Source organism: Amphibalanus amphitrite, unplaced genomic scaffold, assembly GCF_019059575.1.
Source record: "Amphibalanus amphitrite isolate SeventyFive unplaced genomic scaffold, NRLGWU_Aamphi_draft 000782F_arrow, whole genome shotgun sequence".
NCBI classification, from domain to species: Eukaryota; Metazoa; Arthropoda; class Thecostraca; order Balanomorpha; family Balanidae; genus Amphibalanus; species Amphibalanus amphitrite.
This window is the reverse complement of record NW_024882276.1, coordinates 112206-130219: the sequence shown is the minus strand read 5'-3', so window position 1 is coordinate 130219 and position 18014 is coordinate 112206. Positions and strand designations below refer to the sequence as shown.

The 18014-nt window shown below is 49.2% G+C and overlaps 1 protein-coding gene and 1 long non-coding RNA gene across 8 annotated transcripts in view; one reads left to right on the top strand and one right to left on the bottom strand.

Moving 5' to 3' along the window:
- LOC122366059 (protein kinase C, brain isozyme-like) overlaps window positions 1-18014 on the top strand; it is a 119882-nt gene that overhangs the window by 13454 nt on the left and 88414 nt on the right. The window lies entirely within an intron of this gene.
- On the bottom strand, window positions 10069-10614 carry LOC122366060. The gene is made up of 2 exons (XR_006253832.1): window positions 10585-10614; window positions 10069-10344 (listed from the first exon to the last, which is right to left on the bottom strand). It is a non-coding gene; the product is annotated as an uncharacterized LOC122366060 (long non-coding RNA).

The window sequence follows — 18014 nt, the reverse complement described above, 5'->3', positions numbered from 1 at the left end:
TAGGCGCATCGAAACGCACGAGGCGCGGCAAACGAAAGAAGAACGCGACGAGACGATTCACATGAATACTTTAAAGTTGAATTTCGAGGTCACAGGTCGGGTCAAGTCAGGTCAAACACTTGAAATCGGGCTTTCAGTAGCATGGACTTTAGAACCTCGCAATCGGTGCCTCGCGTTTCGCGTTTCGATTATATCGTCATCAGTTGGTCCTAAATAAATTCAGTCATCAGTTGGTCCTAAACAATCTGTCACAACTGTCACAACTGTCACAACCCTTCATATAAGTGCTAAAAGAGTGTCAGATCAATGTAGGGGTCAGTCAAACATAGGCCACTGGCCATGGTCAAAGTCAGGTCAATCAGGTAAGCACATAACCCCGAAAATTAAAACTGGTACCTATTCGCAGCCCATGCATGACACATGTTTTATGGGTACTTTTGGGCGTAGATCACGATGGTGACATTCATTTTATCATACGAGTACGTGGCTGGTTGAAAAAAGATCAATTTCAGAAATGCATGCATCATGGTCGTGAAGTAGTCACGAGAAATTGCCAACATTCAGTTCAAGATTTTGGGAAATGTAGAACGATGATCAAAAACCATAGATAGCCCTTTGATTTGCCATGGTATTAGCAGTGTAATGGCGTTTACAGCATGTCTGTATGTCTGCTCTGTCGGTGGATATCCATATCCATACTCCAGGATATCCATACACGTTTGCACGATATCCATACTCCAGGTGCAGCGGCGAGCAGTTACTTCTTACGAGGGGTGCGGAGTCGAAGTCAGAGTCGGAGTCAGAGTCGGAGTCGGAGTCAGAGTCGCCCAGAGTCGTGGCAACGAGCCAGGAGTCGGAGTCGGAGTCGGGGTCGGTCAGGAGCCCGCAGTGGAAGTCGGAGTCGGTCCGAATCGGAACAGCTCCATCACGACTCCGAAACACTGGCAGGGGTCCGGAGTCGGAGACAGAGTCGGCCGGAGTCATGGCAACGAATCAGGAGTCGGAGTCGTAGTCGGAGTCGGATTTGGCGCCACCACGACTCCGCAACCCTGCTTCTTACCATCATTTATAAGGATAAGCGATTGCAAGACTGACGAGCCGACCTGGTGCTAACGAAGCGACGGGTAGGTACGCCTCGGGAGATGAAGCTTCACGGACGATTTTGCGCACAAGTGCGCAGTCTGCTTTTACGTTCCCCTTACGCAGAATTTAACAGAGACTTATTCTGCCAAAAAGCTCAATGGAGGTCGATGGAGAACTTTTTGTATGTCCAATGAAACATAAACGTAATTTTGCAAATATTGCTGTGGTGACACTGCAAACAGAATGCAATGCCGTTCCTGATTTTGAACACGCATGGGAAAAAGAGTCACTCCACTCGATAGCCAACATAACAAGGATTATTTTGATATATAATAATCCAGTTTTACAACGTCATGGAGGTACTCCACATGCTATCACCAGCGCGGTTGTTTAAACCTTTGACGGCGCACCAAAAAAGCCACTATCAGAAACTCCCGATTCCACGTACAATAATGAAGACTAAATGCGCAACTAAATAATTTTTTCTGCCCAATTCAAAACATTTCATCAATTTCCAACAGAATGACACCCCAAATATACATATATTCCGAAATTGCCCACGGCCATCCGTGAGGCCGTTTCCAACCATAGTGCGCTGGACCGATTGGCCTGCGGTCTTTTTTGCTGGGTAGCCCCATCCCTTCTACCCCGTAATTGACTACTTTTGATGCATCTCAGTGACCGTCGTGGCACGTGCCACGTGAAAAGTCAAGGGTGTTCAAGCTGTTTTGCAAAAGTAGTGATTTTGAGAGGCTCATATCTCAGCAGCCGCTTGGGCGATTGACTTGCTGTAATTTTTATAGGGTAGCTGCATCCTTTCTACCAAAAATAGGATACTCTCGATGCATGTGGGTCACCCCCGGTGCACGTGCAAAATACAACAATAAGAGGTGTCAAATTTGTTCCCATTTTAATAACTCGGTAATTACTGGGGCGATTTCGCTGAAACTTGGCATACAGGTAGGCACCCACCAGGCAAGCATTCCCATGGGTTGCGGTTAGGGTGCTACTGCACGTGCGCACGTGCAGGGGGCGCTTCCAGATCTCGAGAACGGCTGGGCCGATTGCGCTCAAATTTGGTACACGGTTGGAGACCGGTTAGTAGGGTGCCGTGCAAAAGTCAGTTTGGACCCCGTTTGCACGTGCGCACGTGCAGAATGCCGCTTCCAGATCTCAGGAACGGCTGGGCCGACTGCGTTCAAATTTGGTACACCGCTAGCGACCGGTTAGAAGGGTGCTTTGCGCAAGCCCGTTGGAAGTACCCTCTCGCCCTTCCGCACGTGCAGGGCTCACTATCTCGCTCGCTCGTTCTTCGCCCAAAAGGCGTTTTACTGGTATATTGTTTCTAGAAAGATGAGTCAGCTGACTCATGTTCCTAAATGTTTTTGACTCAACTCAATGTCAAAAGTTATTTTACTGACTCAACTGTGACTCAACTCAACATCTTGAAAAAAATTCTGACTCAACTGACTCAACTCAACAGCTCAATATTTTATCCGACTCGACTCAAACCTGACTCATCTGAGTCAGAGTTGAGTCAAATCTCTGACTCGACTCATGAGTCAAGCACAACCCTGCTTCACTCAAAACAAAAGTTGGAATGAAACTTGAAATGAAACCTAAACTTTTAGAAATGAAGCTTTTTTGTGTAAATGCTTTTAAATACGATATCTTTCAGCCACGTTTATCTAAAAAATGTTCTCGTCATCTCCGGCGCCGTTTTCTGCGGCGCGGCACGGCGCGGCGCTATTGTCGGCCGATTCAGTTTGGACAGCGATAGGGACCAACGTGAGCGACGCGGCGCGGCCGCTGAATGCTATCGCCACCCCAAAGTTTGCGCTGCACCGTACGCTGAGCGATTCGGTTCGAAGGCCCGGTAAATACGACTGGCGCCTATCAGCTCGGCGCGGATATGTCGCCGGCCACCGCGTTATCACATTTATCCAGATTAATCAGCGGTTATCCGGCGGTCACGTGCGATTTGGTGTGGGCGGTCTCCCGGGACCAGCGGGAGGCGATGTGACATATTTATCCAGCGTCCCCAGTGGTTTGCCTTCGTGATGATTGACGGGTCACTGATGACATTTTCCTGCCACATGGAGCTTCCGTGATAGGAATTCCGGTATGGCTGCGATCAGAAAAGTTAGCTGAGCTGAGCTGTTCAGTGCCCCACCCTCAAGAGACTTATATGATTGACGCCGAATAACTGAGCCATGAATGGGGATGGGAGTATCCCCTGTTTGGGGCGTATCACTGTTCCCTGAAACCCGATTGTCAAGACACTACTTACACTATGATTTTAGCAAAACCCTCTGTGACTGCGCATTTCTACTAAGGACAGTCATGACAGGAAATACACCCAATGCTTTTCACTTCTCGGACTTTTTGGCTCAGTTTACACTTTGCTTACTTTATTTTGCAGTATTGTAGTAGCATCTTTCCAGCATCGACTCCAATCATTATAACCTTGACAATGGTAACAACAGCGTTGCATGTCGACTCTTTCATCCACACTGACGTATTTCCTCGCGTGCCAGGCTGCCTGAATCCACCGTAATGAACCTAAGACCCCGGCCTCCGGACGACCGCCATTTCTGCACACGCCGACCTGTCGTACCGATCAGGATCATTAGACCGCACTGTGCACGGAAACGGATCAGAATCGGTCCGGCGATCTATCCGAGCTGGCAGTGGAGGCGGGCCACTCCGCTCCGTCAACTCCAGTGGAGGATTTGGACGTGCCTCGGCCCGACGGCTGATTAGTGACCTTGGTGATGGCTGGGCTAAGTCGGTCAAATAAGTCGGCTCAGGGAAGTATAGTCGGTTCGCCAGGTGAAGCAGTTTCAGCCGGGGTCAAGCTCATTTGAGTAGCTTCACTATGGGACGTTAGGAAGCTCGAAAAAGTAGCCTGTTGAGCTAGATGAGCTGTGGAGCTCAGTGATGTAGCTTGGTTTAGTTTCGCTAACTATGAGTTAGCTCCACGTTGTGATGTAGAAGTGAGTTACAGCCTTGCTAGGTGAAGTAGCTCCATTCCATCCTCTAAAAGCACTGCCGATCTGTCAAGTATCGAGCCTCGCCCGACGTCGCACCACGCCCGGTGAAGTCGCGCCGTCCCAGTCGACTGCTGGATGGTCTGATTGCTCCATCTGTCAGACCGCCGCGACACGCTCCGTCACTGTCGACGGGACGATGCGTCGACTCCGACACCGACGTCCAAATGGACGTCCCGGCGCAAAGTTAAATCAACCCCACTGATTGCCGAGTCCTGAAATGAGGACTCGGATATTAAGTTGTTGGACGATGTCATGACACCGTCTTTATTAAAATAGTTGCTTCCCGTCATTTTTGATAGTGGCATATTTATTGGTCAAGGCTAGGATTAACGATATAATTAGCGCAACTGATGCACTCGCATCGCACCCTCGCTTCACAAATCACAATGCATAAACGAAATTGCGCTCCATATTTTTCTATCTGCCACACATTTTTATCGATAATTAACGCACTGCTGGTCTATCGATGTGCTCTGCAATATGTAAGCATAAGTGCTCACGCTCAGGCCGTGAGGAAAGGGCGAAAGGGCCTGGGCGTCGACCGCCCCCCCCCCCCCCAGACCCAATTTCTCTGGGTGTCGGCGCTAATTGCGTCCCCTGATCCGCCGATCCCAGCGGCACACCGCCCCCGTCCCTCCCACCCGCGTCAGTCGCCTCAGCGGCCGGCGGCGAGCGGTCCGCCCCACAGGCCCCGGGGCGGCGGATTTCGGCGCGCGGAGACCCTTCGATCGGAGTCGGTCTCCACTCCCCGCTGCGTGTCAACAATGCCGCCCGCTGCCCGCTGTCGGCAGACGGTCCTCCTTCTGAACCTTTTTTGCTGCGACTGCGACCGCGCTCAGCCGTAGGGCGAGCCTGTTTGTCGCTTCAGAAAAGATGAGGCTTGTTGCATTTTCTCTGCTTGAATCGGTCGGCAGTGTTTGCATTTATGGGATTATTGCGCCTTGAAGTGCGGTAGTTGTGTCTGGGATAGTGAATTTGTAAAGCTTGAGATGAAAATAAGCTATAGTGAGGCATTCCCGACCCAGCAATGGCCATAGCTGAGGCGAAGATCAGAAGATGATTGTAGTCATAGAGAACGAATCCATTCTTTCCATAAATGCCTTCTCTTTTGCCGACACATTAGCACAGTCATAACGGCAAGTATTGAAATCAATCTACGGACATGGGATATCCTTTTTGAACCTTATTCGCTTATGATCGGCAGAAGTTTTTTCTTTCTTTTGATCACATTCATTGGCTGTTTAGTGTTTAAAAATGTTAGAATACTTCTAATCGTTTAAAAAAGTTACGTGAATTCTCACAATTGTTCGTTTTGGTCATTTCAACAAAATTCTGACGAGAATTGCATTCAAAAATCAATAACAGACAGTGGAGAATTCCTTTCATGATACTGCGACGCCACCAATGTCCAAGTCGGAAGTTGGGCAATCCTCACCTGCCTGCCCTGTGCGATAGCTGTATCCCAGGGTTCCTAGCTGTCAGCAGCTAATTCCTCATTGGAACTCGTCACTCAACTTCGCTGACCGGCTTTAGTATGACCTTAGTCTGAAAATGTACGTGCGCTGACTTAGGAAGCGTCCTGAGACACAAAGTAACACTTGGCGACAGCAAATTGTGTGCATTGGGCAACGTAAACTTATTTGTGTCTGTTCATTGATCGCCAGACATTTCTAAGCACAAAAAAATGTTTTTTATTTACTGCAACCAAATTATGAAAGCTGAGATTTAGGCACTCTCTGTAAACGCTCCCCTAAGCTTACCATACCGGCGTAGCAACTATTGCGGCAGTCGGGCATTTAGAACCTGCGATTGTTAACGTGACATGAGGCGACCATTAGAGGCCAGTGGTATATCGCAGGTCCCAGCTGGGCGCCATATTACGTTTTATGGCGGTCAGCCACATAGCCACTACGATAAAACCGTAATTGATTGTTGGCTAGGTGCCTGGCACACCCTTATGTGATTGTGTGCGTGTGTGGAGGGGGCGGGTGACCCAAACAATTTTTTTTGACGATGAGAAACGGTCTCATCGTCATCTCATCTCATGAGAAACGTTCTCATCGTCTACATTTAATCATCGCATGATTTGCATGGTAACTTTAGTATTCCTCAAGGAATTGTAAACTTTGTATAAACAACATCAAGACTGCATTAGCATTTATTCTGCTCTCCATGGCTCAACTTTTCTCTTAAACTGGTAGTAAGGCCACTAAGTACTGATGAAAAAGCCATTACTAACCGACCATGGACATTCTGAAGGTAATTTTTCATGTGTTTATCATGGGAGCTAGAAACATAACCGGTCTTTGTTGCTCTGCCCTAGGGCAGAGCCAGTACATTATATTGAGGGCCGGGCTGTCATTGCAAGATCATCGTTGTTTATTTCGCTATCGCTGCTTTTCATGCAATGTGTCCTGCCATGGAATGGCACGGTAAGGCTGAGTGACAATTTTTCCATGTATCCGGATATGCCAGTGCCCAGTAACAATGTAACGGTATTGTTTATCTTTCGGTTGTACATACTCGCGGTTCCAGAAATACTACTACGTCTTGGCAATGGGTTTTACGTTTGCTGATACTGCAAGCTTATGGTGTCTCCGTCACAACCAGGCTCAGGGAGGCTCATATTGCTGATAATCTTCTGCAAATAAACATTTCAAACCTCTTCACTTCTCGTAATCTGTCATGCCTTGACCACAATGTATGGCCATCTCTGCGGTCGCGGTGCCGTCGCGGTCGCGGTGCGTTCTGACGTACCCCCCACCCCACCCCCCCCCTCGCCGGCACGTTATCGCGTCCCGGCGCGCCATGATCGGCGCCATTGGTGCGCCACTATTGTCTGCGGCCGTGCGCCACGATTGTCGACGCTGCGTCACAAATGGCGCGCCGACAGCTGTGCCGCGGCGGTCGGTATTGTGGCTGTCGTGTGCGTGTGACATTCGACGGCTCCTCCCTGGACGGATGGTGCCGCTGCCGGTACCTAAATGGAGCTGGTGCAAGGCAGCGCGAGCCGCCGCCGGCCGGTGGTTCGGATAGGCGCCGCCTACTATTTGGGCTCAGGTCGACTGAACGGGCCGGGACTGAGGCCATCTCGAAATATAAATGCGTGTACAAGTGCCATGACAAGTGCAATAAAAATGTGTTTATTAGGAATTGAGAATGGGTTTGTGTCGAGATGACACAATGTGGGCGTTCAATTTCCTCAACACGTGGATCATGTAGAATAAACGTTTCGACATTTCTGTATGTCCCTTCCTTGCACTGGTTGCTTTTGCACCTCTCACCCTATTATCTTTCTTTCTTAGTGCGAAATAAAATTCTTATCTCCACTTCGCATTTGCATTTCGAAACCGAACTCCAATCGGAAATCCCAAAAATGAAATCAACATGTTCTTTTCAAAGCTGATAATTGTTGAGTCATGTCAAGTTCGGAAAGACGTTGCAGCGGCAGAATCTAATTGCTGTTGATATTGAGCACTGCCTTGCTAATTTGCTGCTAATTCTATAACCGAACAGCCTGAGATCCGGGTCAGCGTCCGCGGCTTTACAGCTGCCTTCCGTGCAGCCGTAGTCCCGGTCCGATCTATGCACGAGTCATGTCACGCCTCTGCACTCTGTCTGTATGTCTGTCTGTGGATACCTTACCGGGACAAACCCGGTGGTGTTCAAAGGGGCGTCTGCTTGTACCGCCTGCTTCCTACATATTCGACAGAGTCTGAGCAATAGAGCCCGCAATTCCAAGTAACTATCAATCAACGGTGTTTTGGGAGTCCCCTTGAATACCTGTTGAAACAGGCGTGGGCCGAGTATTACTAATAAGCTATGACGACAGACATGTAATACCTGTGGTGTTTTCCTGACGATTCTGGAAAGTTCTCTCCGATTACTGTATTTTGCATGTCGGAGACCACACAATGAGTCGGTAACTGTAAGAGGTGACGGTTTTTACATAGGTAACATGTTTGATCCGACATCTGGAAATAACTGGGAAAGCCAGATGGTTGTCAGATTAGTTGGTGTACGAGGCGTCTATATTGATATACCAGATTGACACATGATATCACTAATAAGTCGTCCCATGACTCAATTCTCTTGTAACAAATTATCCCACCTCTTTTGTTCTCCCCCTGTAAGTATTTGCGGAGGATCACAGGGACATCAGACCAATTGTCAGTTTTGGCGGCTCTTCATGCCTGTCAAACGCCCACGAGTATGATAGGTACTGCTTCTGAAAATCAGAGGTGAAAAAAATGTCTACGCTGTCTCCAACTGTATAAGCTGGCATACTGGCTCTGTCTCCAGGCAAATTGTAAACTTTTTTGGCTGAGCAGCACACGAAGCCCTTATTTATACAACCTTTACAATTTTCTGGCTTTGAAAGACACTCAATCAAGTTCTGTTAGAATAGGGGTCGGCAAATGGTGGGGCATGCCCCCTTTGGGGGTAATGGCGCCCTTCGGCGGGGGGTAATGAGGGCCTCTGAGAAAGCCTCATCTTTTTTTAGAATTAATGGCTCCCTTGATGGGACAGACATCGCAACTGTTGTGCCCTAGGATTCAAAGATTAGTCGAGGGCAAACGAACAAAACATGAACTGATTAGCTGGCGCATGCCAATTTTCATGTATGTACATAGCTGCTCACCATTCCGTACAGTCGCGCAAAAGTAACTGTCATGTAGGTATTAACTGGCGCTCGCCTATTGGCGTTTTCACAGTCACTAACGCAAGGGAGAGGAGTTGTCCATTGCACCCTGACCCGAGCATCTCGGCCTCTGAGCTGGAGCTTTGCAGAAAAATTGAGCGTGCTGCCCATGAAGATAGGCAGCGGCTGCTACCCAATTTAAAGGTTCTTAGTCATTTGGTGACCTTCCAGAGGTCAATGACAAGTCCCGAGTAAATCGGCTCTTGCTGTAACTTCTTGAAGTGAGATTTTGTGGCTTGCCATGATCTCAGAATAACAGATCTCACAAATCAACGGTTATTCGGGTTAAGGTCATGCCATTTTCAGGACAGATAAAGATGATCGGCTCGAGGGTACATTTTTCGTGATCCGACCCTTTTAACGTGATCTATTCTATTCCCGAAAAATACCCGCTACCCCTATGCGTATGGGGGTTAACCCGCGCCCCGATGGGGCTCCTGGGTATCCACGCCCTTCTGGAGGTGGAGGTTGAACACCCCTTACTAACTTGGCTCCGGTCACTAGCGAAACGCCGTAGTCGGCGTTCGAAAGAGGGTAAGAAATGATGAAGGAAAACTACAGTCACTTTTTAGGTCAAGTCAAAGGTCAGCTCACCAGAGGTCATCGAACGTAAAATTTCGCCAATTTCCAGGTCAACCTTTGACAATTTTCGACAAACTGGCCTATAGCTCAGGAAAGGATAGAGTTAGAGCGCTGTGGAAAAACGCATTCGATACTCAATTAGCTCAATTAGCAATCCGTTCTTTCTGATGACGCCCCCAGATTTAACCTTATGAATAACGATTAAGCCTTCAGGAGACAAAAACTGCTAAAATGTACGTTGTTTGCCGCTAGTTTTTCTTCAATAGCGTTTCACTCAGAACTTGCAAGAGCGCACTTTTATCAGCATCGTGCTCCTCCCGTCGAGAAGCATCGAAGGTCTTGTTGCACATCAGGTGATCCGTGTCGTCGAGCTAAACACATCTAAGGTATTTTCATCGCTCTGGCATGCCTTTATCAAAAGTTATTAGCGAAAAACTATGATACCGTTCACGACCTGAAATGACCTCAGGGACATACCGGGTGTTCCGAAAAAAGTGTCACGATTTTAGTCACGTGCGATTTCCGTAAAAATTGTCCGAAATAGTTTGGCTTAAGATATGTTGCTCACAACCCTTGTCGATTTTGGTGGACAAAACGGTTCACCAAAATCTACGATGGTTTTCTCGCCAGAACAAAAAATCAAAATCGTCCGATTATGGTTCGAGACGAAATCGTACGTCACCGTCCGCCGCCGACTTCGACGCGAGTGTGACATGGAAACTCGAGATCTGCCCTGCAACAAACTCATTGCAAGGTTTGTTAACCATTTTGAGACAACAGGTTCAGTCCTGAATACTCACAGGGGCAGCAGCGGCAGGCCAGCATCGGTTTCAAAGTCCCCAGAGACCATCGCGGCCGTGCGAAATTCCGTCATTGCCAGTCCCAAGAAGTCGCTCCGTCGACGCTCTCAACAGCTCGGACTTGCTAAAACCAGCGTAAGACGCATCCTATGCGACGAGCTAAAACTGTCATCGTACATAATATCCACCAGACATAAGATGACGGATCGGGACAGGCAAAAGCGGCAAGTCATGTGTCAATGGATCTCCAACAAGATGGAGAGGAACGCGCGGTGGGTGAACCGAGTCTGGTTCTCAGACGAGGCTCACTTCCACCTGAACGGTGCGGTGAACAACCACAACAACACTTTCTGGGGTAACTCACCACCGGAAGAAGTAACGGAGAAGCAGCTGAAAGGCCCGAAGGTCACTGCCTTCGTGGCCTACAACGCCACTCACGGCCTCCTCGGTCCCTACTGGTTCGAAGAAGATGGCCGGACCGTCACCATCAATGGCGAGCGCTACCGCGAGGTCATCCGGGAATTCTACGCGGATCTGACCGATATGCTCACCGATAACCAACTGCAACAGGCATGGTTCATGCAAGACGGAGCTCCGCCTCACACTGCGCGTGAGAGTATCGAATGCCTTAAGGAGCTGTTCAACGCTCGCCTCATGTCTCTCGGCACCGCCCATGAGTGGGCTCCCCACAGCCCTGATCTCAACTCGCTAGACTTTTGGCTGTGGGGGGCTGCCAAGGACACTGTGTACGCAGGCAAGCCCAAGACACTGGTCCAGCTTAAGCAGAACGTCGAAAGATACCTTCATCAAGTCGGTCCCGAGACTCTGACGAAAGTCGCTGAGAGTTTCCAGGCCAGAATCAAGGCGTGTCTCAACCGCGGTGGTGCCCATATCGAGAACGTGAACTACAAGAAGTTCGCGTAAACTTGTGATCGCAGGAACTCCTCTGCCCTCTGGCAAGGAGTTATAGCACTGATACGAGAGTAACCTTGTTGAAAAACGACAAACGTGAGCTTTCATATGGTGTATGTTTTAATGCGTTAATACTTGTCAAGCGTTTATAATACACGTTTGAAACTGTGACACTTTTTTCGGAACACCCTGTATACATGGCGGGGTTGCGGGTGTAGTTTTCCGGTTCAGTGGTCATGTTTACTTGTGATTCAGTGCTTCACAGTGTTAGGAATGACACTCGTCCAAAAGAGGCGTCTTTCAATTTTTACCATTGACTTTGCGACCTCTCCCATTGATAACGAGAGAGGGCGTCAAAGTGAGCTGACCTTTGGTCACAGACATATCTCCGAGATACAAATGGAATTTCATTGGTTTGGAATTTCAGTCATTGGTATGGAATTTCACTAAACTTGGTTATATCACCAATGGGGCCTGGCAGGTGGGGGTAATGGCGCTGCCTTGCGCCAAAAAAGGGGGCACGACCCCGGAGGACCTGCCGACCACTGTGTTAGATAAAAGGTGAAGTATTTTCAAGAGCTGAAAAAGGATCAAAAAGTGGAAACAGAATATTTTGGATTTTGGAGTTGCTTTTGGGGGAGTGTTCCTTTTATACCTTCAAAAACTTTCTGCCATCGTTCTGCCATCTGGACCCAACAATACCAATTGGAATACTGGTTGTGTTTATACTGTGTTCCCATGCTTTTGAACCGCAGTTATCACGAATGCCGCGAACAAATGCGGAGGGTGTATTTGTTTCTGGGATAGACTAATGGCTAGCCTTTATGCTTTAATCGCGAGGTCAACTCAAAACGATTGAACTGATGGTTTACCAATGCTTATAGAGCTTGTGTCAGACCAGACAAAATCAGCTAAGCCCTGCGTCAGTCGTCCTGGACCAATCGTTCGATTACGGACGGTCCGCGTGGCGTTCGCATTGGGGTCCGCCTGATAAAAGACGCCGTTGTACCATTTTATGGCACACAGATGTTACGGTCGGTCCTTGGGCAATGGGCAGCAGTGTGGAGGCTGTGAGGGGATCGGCTAGACGTGTGTGCTGGTGGCTGCTCTCCTTCAACTACACAAAGGCAAGGTAATTGAAATTTTCAACTTACTTTGCTGTTAAATCAGCAATGCTTATGAATACAATGGGTGTTATTTTCCTAAAATAAAAGCCGGACGCAATTATCAGCTTTCGAAAGGACTATCCCTTCGGAGGTCGGCACTTCAAGCAAATCGTAAGAATTACCTAGGAACAAATTTAGGTTAGCAGGGCGTTCAATCATTTCTATGTATACCTAAAACAGACAAAAAAGCAGGCTAGCACTGCACTTGTGGGCATCATTACCGGGTGTTATTCCAAACAGAGGGCTAGTCAATGAGCAACACGCAAATGCCTTAATTTGCCTACCAACTCTCCAATTAAAAGCAAGTCATATTTGGGTGACGTCACGCCTGCCTTAAAATGACTCGCGGATACTCCAGGCAAATTATTTATACCAACCTTATAAAGTGCAATGCTGCCCGTCGTCCCCGGATACCCCTCCCCACCCCCTGCCGCCCTCTCCCCGGCCCGTCCGCCACGGCCGGGCCAGGCCGGCCCGTGGCCTCGGGATCCGCCGACCTTCAGTGTAGGTGGCGCTACTGCCAACTGCCGGACCTGGCCTTACCAGCCGCCATGGCCACCGTTGGCAGGTCGAGAAATGCAGAACTGCAAGGGACTGATTTGGCTACTGGAATGAAGTCATGCATTGATACTGAAAACGTCATCTCGCATATCCCTACTATTTTAAAGCTATAATTACCTTTGAATAAATGCTTCCTCTGCCATGCAGAAATCTAAGGCATGGGAATAAGCCAATGAAAATAGCAGAGTTGCATTGATATAAGCACCAATGAAGATTTGGATTGTTTTAAATCATTGAGATGCATGCACATATTTAGACTGATCTCTGTCCTTACCTTATAGTGTCAGCAAGATGGGTGCTTTGATATAGACCACAAAGATTTAATATTTGTAAAATCAAAATGATGACTTTGGAGTATTTGCCCTTCACTTCCAACAGGAAGTCCAGAAATGGTTCAATAATATAGGTAAATGCTTGTTGCAAAATGCAAATGCTTGCATTGGGGCTGTGCACCTCAATCTGCAAATATCAAACCATGTGGTTTGTATAATGGGTACATAGAAACAAGTTTTACACATCATGGGCTGACGCTAGGACCAGCTAGGATAAGAAACAACATCAAGCTTAAATAAAACTTCTAATGAATACTTAATCTAAAAATTCTTGAAATTCACAGAGAAGTGCAATCAGCAACAGAAACTTCAGGTTTGTCTTTTCCTTTTGAAGTATTTGTAGAATAAAATGCAATCAATGTATTGTACCACCTTCACATGCATTCCTAAATCAGTCAATCAACACTGAACTTTGAACTGAAATATAAAACAAATGACAGGAAAACGACTGCTTCTGCATCAACTATATAATAAAAATCCTCCACAAGGGATTTTGTACAATATATGTTACTTTTGTTTGAAAAGTTCGATATTTCCTCAGTAGGTACCTATTGATTCCTCAACTTCGATAATTATTCCCCAACCTCAACCATTGTCTTATTTTATTCTTACCTAGGTAGATCCAACTAAGATCCAACCACTCTCTTCCGTCACTTCAAGCACACTTCACTGTCGCGCATACTATCCCAACGGTATTTTCAGAAGCTGCGCCGCGTTGTCACAAGTGCGCAGGGTTTGTGCTAGCGTTTTCGCTACTGAAATTTTTTCGTGTCTCCGGAGACAGCCGTAAGGTCTAGTTTCGCGGCAAGCGTCACAGAGAATCGTCTTTATGGATTCCGCCCGGCTTTAGGAGTCATCACCTTCTCACCACCTTCTGTCTCCGGTGTCTCCGGGGCAGCCTATGTATACTGTATGGCTACTGTATAGTGTATATAGTGCTCTGTGCTGTGGAGTATGAAGTTCTCGTAATGAACTAAGACTCAATATGATTGATTTTTTTGCGTGCATCAAATAAAACGAGAAGAATTTGACGACAACAATGAAACGAGATTGTTAGAAGTTAGATATCGAAGTGGTTGTGTCTCCGACGACCTTCCTTTATTGGATTGACTCTGTCTCCAACACCGGTTGGAGAGTTGACACCTTTTTTCACCTCTGCTGAAAATGTGCTCCGTTCCATGAAACCTCAATTGTGTTGTTTTATGAGTTCCCCCCATTCTCTAGGAGCGCTGCGTTTCAGTTTGCTGAGATTGTCAACACGGCTGTCTGTCGAATGTGGACGCGGCTATCTGTGGACGTCCAGTGGAGGCGGTTGTCCGCAGTGTGGACCCATACAATCAGAGAACACGACTGCGTGCGGCCCTCTGCGGGAATTCCCTCCCGCCGCGCTGGTTGTCTCGCCGTGATTGCAGCCCTCTCCCTCCCCCGGATTTCCCGCTACCAGCACAGTCTGTTTGGCCGCCGCGACGGTCGCCACCGCGCCACTCATCGCCGCGACGGTCGCCGCCGCGCCACTCATCGCCGCGATTGCTCACCAAGGACGCAGCGGGCGTCGGACAGAACGGGGAGAGGGCTAGTCCGGGCGGAGGGAACGGGGGAGATGCTCAGTCCTGCCGGACGCAGGGGAGCTGGTCCGTCTGACCTGTCGAAGGGGGGATAGATTTTCGTTCTGACACACGGAGGGATATGGTTCACCCGCGGTCTGCCGGAAGGGAGCTAATTGGCAGACCGGCAGTCCCGTTCCGGCTGATCCTTTTAGCGTTCCGGTGCGGTCCGCAGGGCGAAGAAGAATTTTATCCTTTCATTCGATTCGTTCTGTCGGGTGACAGAGGCGCGGTCTTGGACCTTCTATCTGTCATTCTGCAACAGCCCGGTGGAGATGCTTTCTACCAGTCGACACCAATATTAAACAGATAAAAATTCGCGAACAGCGAAAGCCTTGTGGTAGGTACCTCTTTTGGAGGCTGGCGGTATCGTTCTTAGTTTTGCATTGCTTGAGCATCATGATTCATGACGCGTCTGTTTTGATGCACTGAGGAGTGACGACAGACCAACTGGGCTGTCCAGGTTTGAGACAACGGGGGCCGTGACTTCAGATGTCTGTGGTTTATGTTAGAAGTGGGTTTCGGGCTCGGCCAGTGACAGACGACAAAACCGCGTTGGGCCTGGTTTCTGGTGACAATGGGCGTGGCTTGGGATGCTAGCGGGCGTGGTTATGGCTGCTGACGGGCTACGAACTGGTGAATGCACTGGCACACCACAATTTTACGAACACTGAATCGCCTCACAGCGCTTGCTTTTCGGCTCGAAAATGCCTGTAACGCTTGCACGAGAAGCCTCTTGCGTTGTAAGCGCTAAATTTATATTGCTATAAAACTGTTCAGCTGAATTACAGCACCGTTTGTGGTGGCGGGCCTGCAGCTGGGTCGCCTGCACCGCCCGGGCTGCTATCAGTGCCGGTGACGTCATCACAGCCCGGGTGTGACGTCACAGTGGCGTCAGCTGCGCAAAGAGCCGGACATGGGTCAAAGGTCGCCGCCGCGCGCGACTGCGTGATCCCGGGCGTGGGGGGGGAGGGGAGGGGAGACGCTGCTGGACCTGACGTAGTCCGCAAATCGGACCTGACTCACAGTCTCACCTGCTTGGTCAAAACGAGCAACGGGACGAGCTGTTTTATGACTAACAAAATTCTCGATGAAAACGCTCTGTGCATACCTGTATCTGTAGCAAAAATGCCACAACCTTTCTGGCATCTGATTACTCTAGGAAGCCAGCAGATTGGTATACATCACAGACAACGAACGGACAGAAGGGCAAAAGGCAACTCGAAAACGATTTACAGACGACGGACAGTCATAAAGGCGAGTACCCATTGCCCTAAGTCAGCCCCTATCCCCTGTACAGTTACAGTGACACGTTCATTAATAAGTGGCCCGTTTCCAATCAGCTAATTGCAACCGCTAGCTCATTTTAATGAGTCGTGCTATGGTGACTAAGTGAATTTGACGTTTTAGTACCTCCGCTTGTGTGTCCCTCGGGGCTGACATGCCATTGGAAACTCGAGATTACGGAGGTAAAATCATCGCATTGGCACACAGTCTCATTTAATCAGGTATGTATGGATAAGCAGAACCTCAATAATTGAAGCTCCCTGCTCTAATCGCTGCAATCTGATTGGTCAGGCAGCGGGCAGGTGGTCGGGTCAGTCCGAGCCGGTACTCTCATTGGCTGTTCCCGGCGCCTGGAACTCAGACTGTACCGCCGGACACCTGTGGTGGTCACGTGACTGGGCGGAGCCTCGGGCCGTCTGCAAATAGCCCGGGGCGTCGCCGGCGGGCGGTCGGGCGGCCGGATACAGCCCACCTGTTCGAGTCATGAACAGGTGTCTAGTGGTCGAGCAGGCTGACTCCGGGAGCTGCACATGACTGGTAACCTGTCAGAGGCCAAGGGCGAGCGGGAGGTCTAGTGACGAGTTTCAGGAACTCGCTGGTGGTTGCTACCTGGCCACCGGCTAGGCTGGTTTCCTGTAGACCCCCACTGTGGTGATTGCCGCGTCTGCAGTTGTCAGAAGGTGGGAATAGGCCACAGAAGGTAGTGACAGGTGGGCTCCACTCAGAGGATCCGTGGAGGACGCGAACGGCCTGTCGGGTCTCAGAGACTCCCCCTGGCACAGGACTGTGTTTGGGAGAGGTCCCGAAAGGAGCCGGTCGTTTCACGGCCACTTGATCTCTCGCGAAGGCTCCCTGGGGCTCGCGGAAACAGATGACCTCAAAGTAATTGCGCTCGCCCGGATTTCGACTTACGCTGTTTGCCAAACAGACGTGGCACGGCCTGTTACCATGACAGTCACTTTGACATAAACTTCGCTTCGCGCTTCAATATGTCTTCGGCGCTCTATTTTGGCCAATCGATTTTACGTGTTCGTCGCCTCTCGAGCTTCACACGTTAATACTTCATCTCCAAGATAGCCGGCGATTCGCCGATGACAGTTTTCCGTCCTCGTGTTGTGTCAAAGACCTGGCTCCGAATGCCCAGCACGACCAGGCTTTAATGGTGTCGTCGTCAGCAATGGTGACAGACGTGTCGTCCAAGATCAATGGAGGCTGTCGTGAGGCTGAGGCTGGGTTTAGTCTGTGTGTCTTAGGGGCGGTCTTGGGGCCCTCTCCCGAGGAATCGCAAGCCGCAACACCGCATTGGCGATCCATTGGCTATCGAAGACCATTAGCGGCAGTAAATACTGTGGTATGGCCATCTTCTGTCAACTGTTCGACATATCTCTCTGTCAAACAGCGAGAGGAGAGATCGGCTCGTATGTCTTCATTGTGTACGGCCACATGGACACTCTCGTCGTCCCAGCCCGACTAGATGTGATCTACTGGCTGTTTCTGTCTGTTTAGGGCACTTCAGTCATCCCTGACCGATTCGTGTCCGATGATCTGACCGAAGGCGGTTCTTAAAATAGCTGCTAGGACGAGTTTCCGCGAAGCCGATTCGTAAACGATCCATCTGCCTTGGATCCCTGATCCGTGCTGTGTTCGTGTCACAGCGAGCGTGGGCCCGCATCCCTGCCTGCCTGCCTGCCGACCTTCGAATTACGGTCGATGTCGTCCTCCAGAGACAAAAAGCTGGGCGCTAGAAGCTGGCTGGTGTGCTGTCCGGCGTCAAGATATTGTCCAAGCTCATTGGCAAACATGTTGCGCACGCCTGTGTTTGATGGTTGACAGTCGTTGACCAATTGCGCTATACGCCTTACGTATTATTTTCTAACTAGTTACGAGTTTATCTTCTTGTTTGAAGGTCGTACCTTTGTGGACATGCAGGTC